Here is a 10,735-nt window from a genome sequence, read left to right on the forward strand (position 1 = left end):
AAAGAAACTTTTCTGCAAACAGCATAACCAGTAAAACTGTTTTCTCTGTGTCTGGAGGCAAAGGGTTTTCTTTTTTTGCAAATCCAGTGAGAAGGGACAAATTCATCCTGCCACTTCTGCATCCGCTGAGGCATTAATTGGGTCCCCTCTCCTTTATTAAGCCCTTTAATCTCCCAYAACATGTGACTTGCTCTATTTGGGATCTAGACCTCCCTTATGAAATTTGACCAATGATAAGTGGAAAAAGAAGGGCTGACAGCAAATGTACAGATACATACACTATCTCATAGCCCTCACTTCCTCTGAAGCATAAGTTTAAAAAGTAGAATCTATAAGAACAGTATTAAGCTGAATTCAACAGTATTCTCAAAAAGTTGCTTCAAAAGGTAACAGCAACAGGTTAAGTGAAAGTAGCATTTTGGTTCCCACAAATGGTAAGATTTCAGTCTATTCTCGCCGGTCATGGTCAGTGAGAAGGGACGCACAGACAATCTGCCACTCTGGGGACAGACTACACTTAGGTGCCATCCATCTAACTTCTTTGGATACTACTCATCCAGAATGCCTACTGCTGCCGTTKGTCTACAAGAGGCACAAGCGTGCATGGCCTGATGACCACCCCACAGCCTCAACAAGCTCCTCTTTGGACGCACGGCGGGTACTGGACACGCTCTGCCGAGTCCCAGGGCCGCTGGGTGACGCAGGAACTGCAGGTGTCTCTGTGCGAGACCTGGGGCAGAAGCAGGAGACTCGACGCTTGTTAAAGGCCCAGGTGTTGGGAGATCCGGCAGCAGCAGCAGCAGCTACAGTTTGTGCAACAGGGCACTATACGGAAAATAGAAAGCTGTATTCCATGGGTCATCCTTCAAAGTCAGGCAAAATCTAACAGTGCCTCCAAACTCGATGCTTTACGCAATTTAAACAACAAAACCAAAAGATTGCGTTGCTAGAGATAGTCTCTAATCATAATCCATAACAAAAATGTGCATTTTCATATCATCTATGCCTTTGACATTAGAATACCTCTTTTTTACTGTCAGGCAAGGAAAAATTACCAGGAAGCACTAACCCATAATGTTAAAAACAGTGTATGTTGCCTTGGGTACAGTTAAAAGCATATACCCAATACAGTCATAATTAATCTATTCCCTTCTTTAGCATAAAAATATTTCCATCAACACAGGAAGAGACCTGCTTTGTGTGTAATATAAGATGATTAAGATGCTCAGATGCAATGTTTTAATTAAAAAGGGAAAAAAAAAAAAAAAAAAAAAGGAAAGTTTAGCAGTAAAAACATCTGGCTTTTAAACAGAGGCCAGCCATCAAGGTTTCCAGACTTGCCATACCACTGATATGTAAAAATTTGGGTTTTTTTTTTTTTTATAATTACCATCTCAGTAAAAAGGCTAGCATATAATTTCCCAGACTTACCATTAAATAAATCATATGCACACAGGCTCAATCATGTAAGCTAATGAAAAGAAGATCTCGTTTAACTTGAGAAACAACAGATCCATTGCAGGCAGCTGGCTGCTATTCCATCCCCTTTCTTCCTTATCAAAAGCACTCCAATTGCATGTGCAGCAGAGAGGACATCCTAGGAGTCTCTAGGCTTTGCATCTTTGCTCAGACCTGAATTTTAAATAAACTAAATGAATATAATAAAGCAGCAAACATGCAAAAAACAGRATGTTCAGATCAAATAACTGCCTATTTTTAAATGTATTTTAAATGTGACATCAGATCTGGTGGACAACGGTAAATTAYACAGTCTTAAATATAATTATGAAAACCATCTGAATAACCTTTGATTCAATTCTTCTTAATGACTTCTTCACATTCTGATTTTCTTTAAATGAATGCAAGTTACAGGCAAGATGATTTGTTCTGAGCACCTCAAGCAGAGCTCCTAGTGCTGCACAGATCCATAATTAAGGCTCCTTGTGACCAGGCTGTGAGCTGATGTCCGCTCAGAGCAGCCTAAAGGCTCTCAATGATTTAAACCAGAGCTTTAAACTCCAGGGGAGGAGTTGTAGAAAAATCTTCATCACAGAACTGAATATATGCACCACTATTACTAGTCACTACACAATCTTTATCTCACATCTCATGAATATTGAGTCAAATTATAAAATTATTTTTTGCTGAAGAATCAAGAGTCACTTATATGACTACTTAAGTCATCAGCTTTTGGCAGAAGAAATGGTGTCTCTGCCTCAAACTTCACATTCCCCCTATACAGGGACACCTACACAAGCTTAAGTGGCAAGTGATGTTTAGACACAGCTTCAGCAAAACTTGTCTGTGAAACATGGTCAGCTTATCTCCTTCCTGAGAGAAGGAGCAATTTAAGTGTTTCTGAATGAAGGTGGCACTTGCTCTGATCAAACCCATCACATGGGAATCTAAAGGGCTTCAGAGGCAAAGCCGGAGGGGTTTGCTCTTGGCATCGCCATCTCTTCCACACAGGCAGAACCCCAGGAGAAGCTGGAAAGGCGACGGTGCTGCTGCAGGGGCACTTCCACAGCYCCGGCCTCCTGTGCTGCAGCGCTCAGAAGTCCCAGGAGAACCGAGCCCAGCGGCTCTGCGGTGGGATCCTGGTGACCACGGAGTCAGAGCAGGAGGGGTTTGTTTCCATCAGAGCAAAACTTTTCCTTATGGAGTTCTGAAACCATCTACTTCTCCCCTAAACCCCATGTGAAGCTAGAGAGAAAGGTGCCAGAAAACAATGACTAAAATTCCCACCATCTTTCTTCAGCAGACCTTTGCCAGAGAAGATTTCTGCACTTTCAGGCATCCAGTTGAAAAATATCCTGGTAAATTTTTTGCTGGGTCCAGACTTTCTAAGAAATTATTCASTAGTCAACTACTGATCTGATAAAGACACAGCTACAACATAACATAAACTGTATCACAGATAAGATACAATGGGGGAAAATAAAAAATGATTCCCATAAATTCACTCCAAGACTAATGTTGCTCTTGAACAGCATTTGTGAGCCTTTCCTCCATTTCAAAACATCRCTCTTGGCTCACTCTCCTTAGTAAAGGCCCATTATCTCTGAAACATATAAAGAGGATCTACAAGTTGTGAAAGAAATAAATTCTATTTACAGTGACATTTTTCTTTACATAATGCAAAAGCCTTTAGTGTTTTGGTATGACTCCCCATTCCTGTTGACTAGTAAATTGGAAAACAATGACACGAATTTTTTTTTTTTATTCTTCCATCTGTGCACAAAGCAGTTGCATCCCATTAGCACTAATGGGAGTTAGAAGCATAAAGAYCCCTTCATTTCACCAGAAACATTAACTAGACGCATTTCCAAAGAGCAGCTCATTGTAACCCATCTCATCCATACAGAAAGCTGCACGTACAGGAGCAGCAGGATTCACAAACAACAGAGAGCTCCATCGCACCACTCTCACACAATCACTACCATCTTAATAAAACCGTGCTCACTGCAATGCATTTTAAAAGGCAGAATAAAACCCAAATGATTCCAGCACTGAACATTTCCCCTTTGGTTTCCTTTAGTCATTCATCAACATTGTTTTTTAAATTCTCTGCTCTTATTTCCTTGATCCCAGTCCTAAAATGAATGGATAACAAACTCCTTCGAGGTCCCACATGGCTTGACCAAGCCTGTGTGCTGCCACAGTCTTCCTGCAGATTGCTGGTCCACAGGATGGAAGACCTCTTTTTAAAACAAGCATGCTCAGGACACACGTGCATTAACTGGCAAAACTCCACTAAAAAGTTAAACAATTTCACTTTATGTATTCTGCAATTRTAAGTGTATAAGAAGCTAGTATGTAATTATTTCTTCAACATTTGATAATTCTACATGGGCAATTGCATATCTGTTCAGAAAACAAACTTTCCAGGTAAAGAACAGTGGTATTACACTAGACAGTGCATTTTCACCCTGAAAGCAGTTTGTGTAATAAAAATCAAAGCCAAAACCAATGTTTCAAAAAGGTTAAGCCAAAACAAACAAGAAAAAAAAAATCCCCGAAATAAGAACATTGACAATCTACATAATTTTCAAGTCATACAAAAAATGTTATAAAAGAGACACTTTGCAGTAACTTTGCAGTAACTTTGACAATTCACACTACTTTTCTCTTTTTCCCCCCGACTTTAAATGAAAAGTCTTACTTCAACAAGGAGCATTTCAAAAGTTRAAGAATTATGGAAATCACCTGCATAAACATAAATAAAAAGAAGAGAGAGAGTACAGAGCTGAAAGAGAATAACTGAGCTTAGGCAAAACTGATTGCACGCCTTTAAGGATACCCCAGAAAGCTCATCACACTGAGTTTCTGCAACAGGCAATATTTAAGTCAGGACTCCATATATTATGTGCTGTAAATTTGGCCAGAGCACGACTTCAAATTGTTCCTTTTCAGGAGCCCCTCTCCCACCTCTGTTGAACCCACCCCTGTAAAAGATGCCAGTTCCATTCAACAGGTTGTATGAATGTTATGTTCTATGAAGGTATGTTAAAACATCACAGAGTGACCCAGAAACACTTTCCCTTTACCCGCTTCTGCTGCGGGGACAAGAACATATACAACAGATTGTGACATTAACGGTGGGTTTTGCAATGCCTTAATTATTGCCCTCAGCAAAGCTCACTGAACTCCTCATTTCCCAGTCCCCAGATTATGCTGAGGTCCATGCGGAATCAACAAGCGGTTTGTAAAGGAACGAAAGGCTAATTCTGCCACCTGTTTTCACACTAAACAAGTTTCACTGGGACTATATTTGAAGAAATAGACCTGGTCCAATAAAAAGGCAACAGAATTTGTCCTCTAGAAGACTATTAGGACATGTCCATCTCGAGTCTCATCACWGCCTTTGTCTTGGAATAAGGCATAAGAAAACTTGGGAGTCTTTTTGAAAGTAAATCCAGATCTCCAGCAAGGTCTTCAACAGTAGCTAACTCAAAAAATGAAGGAAGATTTTTTCTTACTATTATTTAAAATACAGAAAGCCTGAAAATCTCTTATTACCTAAAAGGGATGGCAATATCAGTTCAGAGAGCCAGTTCAGACAGGTTCAAAGATAAAGTCTAATTGTAAACCTTACCAGCAAACAGAGATACGCTCAGCACTGCTTCCTCTGCCAATGCTTCTTTCCTTCTCTTCAGGGACAGGCTTAAAGATCAATTTTGGCAAAGTCACACCAATAGAAAAACTGCAACAGGAATAAAAGAAAGCTCAGTACAGACATATGGAGACACCTAGAAAATACTGGCAATTCATCTTCTTTCAGATATCCACCAAGAGTATGAGATATTTAGAAACACATCATTACTGAAGTATCATGAATGCTGGCCAGAGTTGTTAGGGCACAAAACTGATATTGACAGAATAGTGAAAGACCAAAAATTCCAAGGATCATGCAAAATTAAGTCATTACCTTAAATTTTACTGTTATTTAATTCACTAACATGGTAAATTGCTTTCTGCATTTGAAACAAACAAAAATCATTGCCCACAGTTTCTTTCCCAGTCCAAGAAGGATGTTTCATTGGATTTCTTTCCTTGCATCTTAAGTTTAAACTGTTTTTGTTGCACCAAAGTCTAACATCCCTGGGAAAAAAAAGTCATACAGATATATAACATGGTCTAAAATGGAAACATGCTATAGAATGGAAAACCACATTCATCAGACAACCAAACAGGCACAGCTCGGTGCTAGGCGTGCAACAAATCCACAGTGCTGCAGCATGACGAGGTGGGGATGAGCAGCACGACCTCAGCCCTACAGTTGTGTCACACATGACAAATTTCAATGCAACAGAGGAGCAGACTTTGCTCTCTAAGACCTCCTGCATACAGCCATAACCTTTAATAAAAACGGCTGGCAATGTTACTTGGAACCAACTTGTTAGACTGGAAACCTCAGGTCAGAAAAAAAGGACTTGGAGGAGTCCTTGGAGGACTCCTCTACAAGGAGATTCATAGTTGCTCTTAAACAAAATATCAGCCTTTTTTTTTTTCAGTACCACAGTTTGTTTTTTGAGCTAAAAATTTCAGTAGTCACTAAATAAGAAAGAAAGATCAAAAAAGCCAGGCAAGTTAGCTTGGCTACTTGACAGTTATGGAGACATATGATGATAACGTAAATGACTCAGAGGGGAGAGAAATTACACAGAGGGACTCTAGAGGGTGTAACTGAAATAATGGGGTGGGATTAGGGAAAAGGGTGGCTTAGGCCAAGCATCAGATATCATTTAGTGGCAGCAAGATACAGTACATGGCAGAATGTATTTCCCCCAGGGAAGAAGGATATCCAGGACTGGATTAGATAGAACGGAAAGCACAGCAGAGAAAACACTTGTGGGGCATCACATACGAGAGCCCTTCATAAATCTCTTTCTTATGGTTACATTACTTGGTAAGATTTCAGTATAACAAACGACCRCACAGAGAAAGGACCTTCACTTCTTGTTGTGTTCTTGTCTGGAAACAAGATCCAGGGGATTTCATTAGCGCCRAGGTTAGAAGTGCCTTTCACTTTTGATATAGTTATTACATACTGAATTTTTTGAGCATTAATAGGTAACTCTAATCCCGTATTACTTACAGTCCAGCCTACTGCTGTAACATAAAATTATCCATTTAATGATGAACCTGTATAGCATTTTTCATTATGGAACTTTGAATAACTTTACAGACATCCATCCACTATCATCATTCAAAATACAACAAAATAGCACACTATTAACCCAGATGTTACCACAYGGTTGCTGAATCTTCTAGCTGCTCAGCATGATACATAATTAGCAGGCAACATGATGGGCATAAAATCCTCTGATGTTGCACATGGCTGCAGAAAAGTGAAAGAATAAACCCAGGACCAATATAGATAACAAAATTCATCATTTCCCCCAGTCCTATTCTTGCAGCACTGATACCAGTGATCATAAACCAGCAAAGGTTTAACACAACCAGTAAAATAGGTCTTCCCTTACATGACCACCAGATATTAAAACAGAAAAGCCCACTTTTTTTTTTTATTACTACTATTCTTTAAGTCTCACTTAAAAAAAATACATTACAATTCAACTCATAAAAAGGTACAGAACAAAACAATACAAAACTATCTAAACTGTTGAATTTTCTAAAGTAGCAGGGAAAAAATTTCCTATTTTCACAAACTGGAAAATAATAATTAAAGAGATGAGCATATTATGACAATCAGTTATCATTCCAACCCCAAAAGAAAAATAATCAACACGAACAGCAGCATAGCAAGAAAGCCCATGCTCTCTTGGAGCGCCAAGTGCTGACACAGGGCACCACAAGGAACAATCAAGGCAACGTGTGGCAAAATATCAACTACATCCTGGAGAACATAACAGCTGTTTCCTTTCACAGSAGCCCACAGTCTCTGCAGGGATTTTGTCCAAATTTCCATTCATTAAGGATTCCAGACACTATTATCCCATTCCCAAATTGCTTGTTTCCCCGAAGGGGTGCAAAAAGGAAAGGCCCAGCTCATTTGCCTCCTCTCAGGCCAAATGTCAGAAGCAAAGACATTGTGCAAAAATAAATATCAACCAAGTAATTTCAACAAATGCACACATCATTGTGGAAAAGAAAAATGCATCTTTATTCCCAGCTCCGGCTCGTTATCCGTCACTTTTAAATGATTATACGAAAAAAAAATCAAACCATCACCAAATTTTAAAAAAAAAGTTCTGAAAAAGAAATCATCCACCAAGGTCTTGCTTGGGCCTGGCTTGTTATCTATAGTAAATTCAGGTGTGAAATCCAATAAGGGAACGAGGAGATAGGTTAAGGAATAAGCATTTTCTTCCTCCCTGTGTAGAGGCTCCAGTATCACRGGACACAGTGGTGGTTATTTGGCTTGTATCTGTCCTTGCCGCCTTGCAGTGAAGCACCAGAACAGAAGGACAGCAGAGCCATGTGCATCCTGTCCTATCAAACCATGGACTTCAGTAATAGCAAAAGTGGTGCCTTTTTATTTAAAAGGAAAAAAAAAGACGATTAAAACAGACAGATACAAACTGCCAGAAAGATTAAGGAAACTAATCCTAACCTAAACCTAACACTATTTTATATTCATTTATAATTACTAATATTAACCAATAGCATTCTTTAAGCAAGACTTAATGTGTTTTGGTTTCTCCTTTTCCCTCACCTTCTAGAGCTGAAGATTCAGTACAATAATACTACAGTGGACTAATCTAAAAATAGGCAGAATAATTGTCACAATGATCCACAGAGTAACTTTGCGTAGCCTCTCTAAACTCTCGAAGCTAGACTTTGCTCAGTACAAGAGGGCTTCACATGTTTAAGTTCATAGAATCACAGAATGCTTAAGGTTGGAAGGGACCTCTAGAGATCATCTATCTAGTCCAACCCCTCTGCTCAWGCAGGGTCACCCAGAGCACAGGGCTGCATCCAAGCAGGTTTGGAAGAACTCCAAAGAAGGAGACTCCACAACCTCTCTGGGCAGCCTGTGCCAGGGCTCTGTCACCCKCACTGWCAAGAAATGTTTCCTTAAGTTCCTGTGGAACTTTTGGTGMYTCAGTTTGTGGCCGTTTCCTCTAGTCCTGTCGCTGGCCACCACTGAAAAGAGGCCGCCCCCTCCTCCTCACTGCCTCCCTTGAGGTATTTATACACGCTGATCAGGTCCCCCCTCAGCCTCCTCTTCTCCAGGCTGAACAGRCCCAGCTCTCTCAGCCTTTGCTCACAGGGCAGATGTTCCAGGCCCCTGATCATCCTCGTGGCCCTGCGCTGGACTCTCTCCAGCAGCTCCACATCCCTCTTGTCCTGGGGAGCCCAGAACTGGACGCAGCCTCCAGAGCTGAGCAGAGGGGCACAATCACCTCCCTCGACCTGCTGGAATTGTCTGAAGCGCATGATCAAAACAAACACAGGATTGCCACTGCTGCTTTTCAGGAAGGTGAGTTTGCCCACCCTAACACCTCTAGGCACCTCAGCTCCACTATTGAGCACCCAAGGGCTGCAAAGAGGGAGAGAGCCAAAGACGGGCACTGGGGCCCTGGACAGACCTCCYGGCTTGCGCAGCCGCCTGTAACAACCACCAGACCTGCAGGGAGCTGGGGAGCCTGCCTGCTTTATAGAGGCACCTGTTTGGGTTTCCTGCGTGGAAAGAGCTTCTTACAAGAGTCTTACTTGCCTTTCAACGGAAAGCCCCAAAAACACGATGCTCTTATCACAGACTAAGTTGCTTGAACTATTGCAGCAGAATGCAGTATTTCCTAWAACATTTCTTGTCCGGCTTTTAATAATAGAAATATCTAAGAATACATATACAGAAAAATCTCAGTTTTCAGAAGCCTAAAAGGGTTGCTAAAATACAGTGATCATATAACATACACACAAAGATGAACCATATTATATACATTATTTATACCCAGAAGTACTTTAGAAACTCACTTAAACTGCATCAGATGAACAAGTGCACGTGTACAATAAATTGGAGTTCAGTTAAAGACAAGCATTATAACACTTCATAGACCGCATATCAACATATACTATGTATAAAAGTTATTGTGGACAAAGTAGAAACTTTTCAATAAATGGAAAAAAAACCCATATTATTGTAATTTTAACATCTGGAATCAACTGCAAGGCCAAGGAAGATGCTTTTTTTCCAGCAATAAGACAAAAAGGGGGTCTCAAATGTAAGCAATAATAAAAGAGGTACTTAAGTGGAACAAGGGGTCCAATGCCACAGCAGAAGAGAATAAAATCCAAGATTTATCAACTAAACAGACAGAACATCTCAGATAACCAGTCGTTTGGAGGTCTGTACAATATATGTGTGTTGTAGATTCCTGTCCGGGTACTGCCTTCTTCAAGGCCAGGTTGAACCCGGGTGAGCCCTGGCTACCTCACTCCCAACTCCACACACCCACTCACTTTTGGGAACTTCTGCCCGAGGGGGATCTTAGGGGAGGGCACTGACAAACGTGGTGACCCCGCTTCTCAAGGAGCTGTGGAACAAGGTAGAATAGCGGTAAGGGAGACCTCCAGTTAAAAATAAAGCAGCCGAGGCAGGCAATCCCTGTAAAGCTCCCTCCAGGCATCTCCCTGCTCGGGGCGAACGGTACCGGAGCGGCAGCCGTTCAGGTCTAGCGGCACCGATGATTTGGAGCACAGGATTCGAGGCAAGGCGGGATCTCGGAGCAGGGATTTGGGCATCGCTCTGGGCCTGCTGCTACTTTGTGACAGAAACTTTGCCCCAAACACTTGTGCACAAACTCTTGAACTTTAAGCAAGTACTGACCAAACATTAAGTATCTTCTTATTCCCTGTCACTCTATCAAGTGCCTTCCATACTGCCAGTCACACAGAGCACTTCCCCACTCCCATCATGTTTTTATTGTCCTCCTTAATAATCCCCATTCCAGCCGGGAAAGTTTTCCCCCTCAAGGAAAGGGCTGGGGGCACTCAAACCCACCGTGCGGCACAGCCAGGCACTACCCTGCCACAGCCTGCTGCCGCCAGCCCGTCCTTCCCAACCTTGTTCTCCTTTTCCTACCGCGCTTCAGTTTTGCCTCGCCAGGGCTGGGGGCTGCTAAGAACACAGGTCATTTCAGAGCAGAACTGGGGGGCAAGCACACTCCCAGCAGGGCCGAGGCACGCAGCTCTGCAGCGCGGCCTCGCCCGCGGCCTTGCCCGCAGCCCGGCCCGGGCTGCCGCGCTCCGAGGCGAAGCGAGGCGA

General features: G+C 41.9%; 1 protein-coding gene across 3 annotated transcripts in view; it reads right to left on the bottom strand.

The window, feature by feature from the left end:
- FARS2 (phenylalanyl-tRNA synthetase 2, mitochondrial) overlaps window positions 1-10,491 on the bottom strand; it is a 229,694-nt gene extending 219,203 nt beyond the window's left edge. For 2 of the 3 annotated variants that reach the window (XM_026039765.1, XM_026039767.1), the window contains exon 1: window positions 5,096-5,383. The gene's annotated coding sequence lies outside the window, so the exon portion shown is untranslated. Of the gene's footprint in view, window positions 1-5,095; window positions 5,384-10,471 lie in introns of those variants that run through there. The other variant, XM_026039766.1, reaches the window with a different exon arrangement.
- Window positions 10,492-10,735: the final 244 nt, after the last annotated feature.

The sequence above is a fragment of the Nothoprocta perdicaria genome, unplaced genomic scaffold, assembly GCF_003342845.1.
Source record: "Nothoprocta perdicaria isolate Ctin4 unplaced genomic scaffold, notPer1 scaffold_24, whole genome shotgun sequence".
Lineage (NCBI taxonomy): Eukaryota > Metazoa > Chordata > Aves > Tinamiformes > Tinamidae > Nothoprocta > Nothoprocta perdicaria.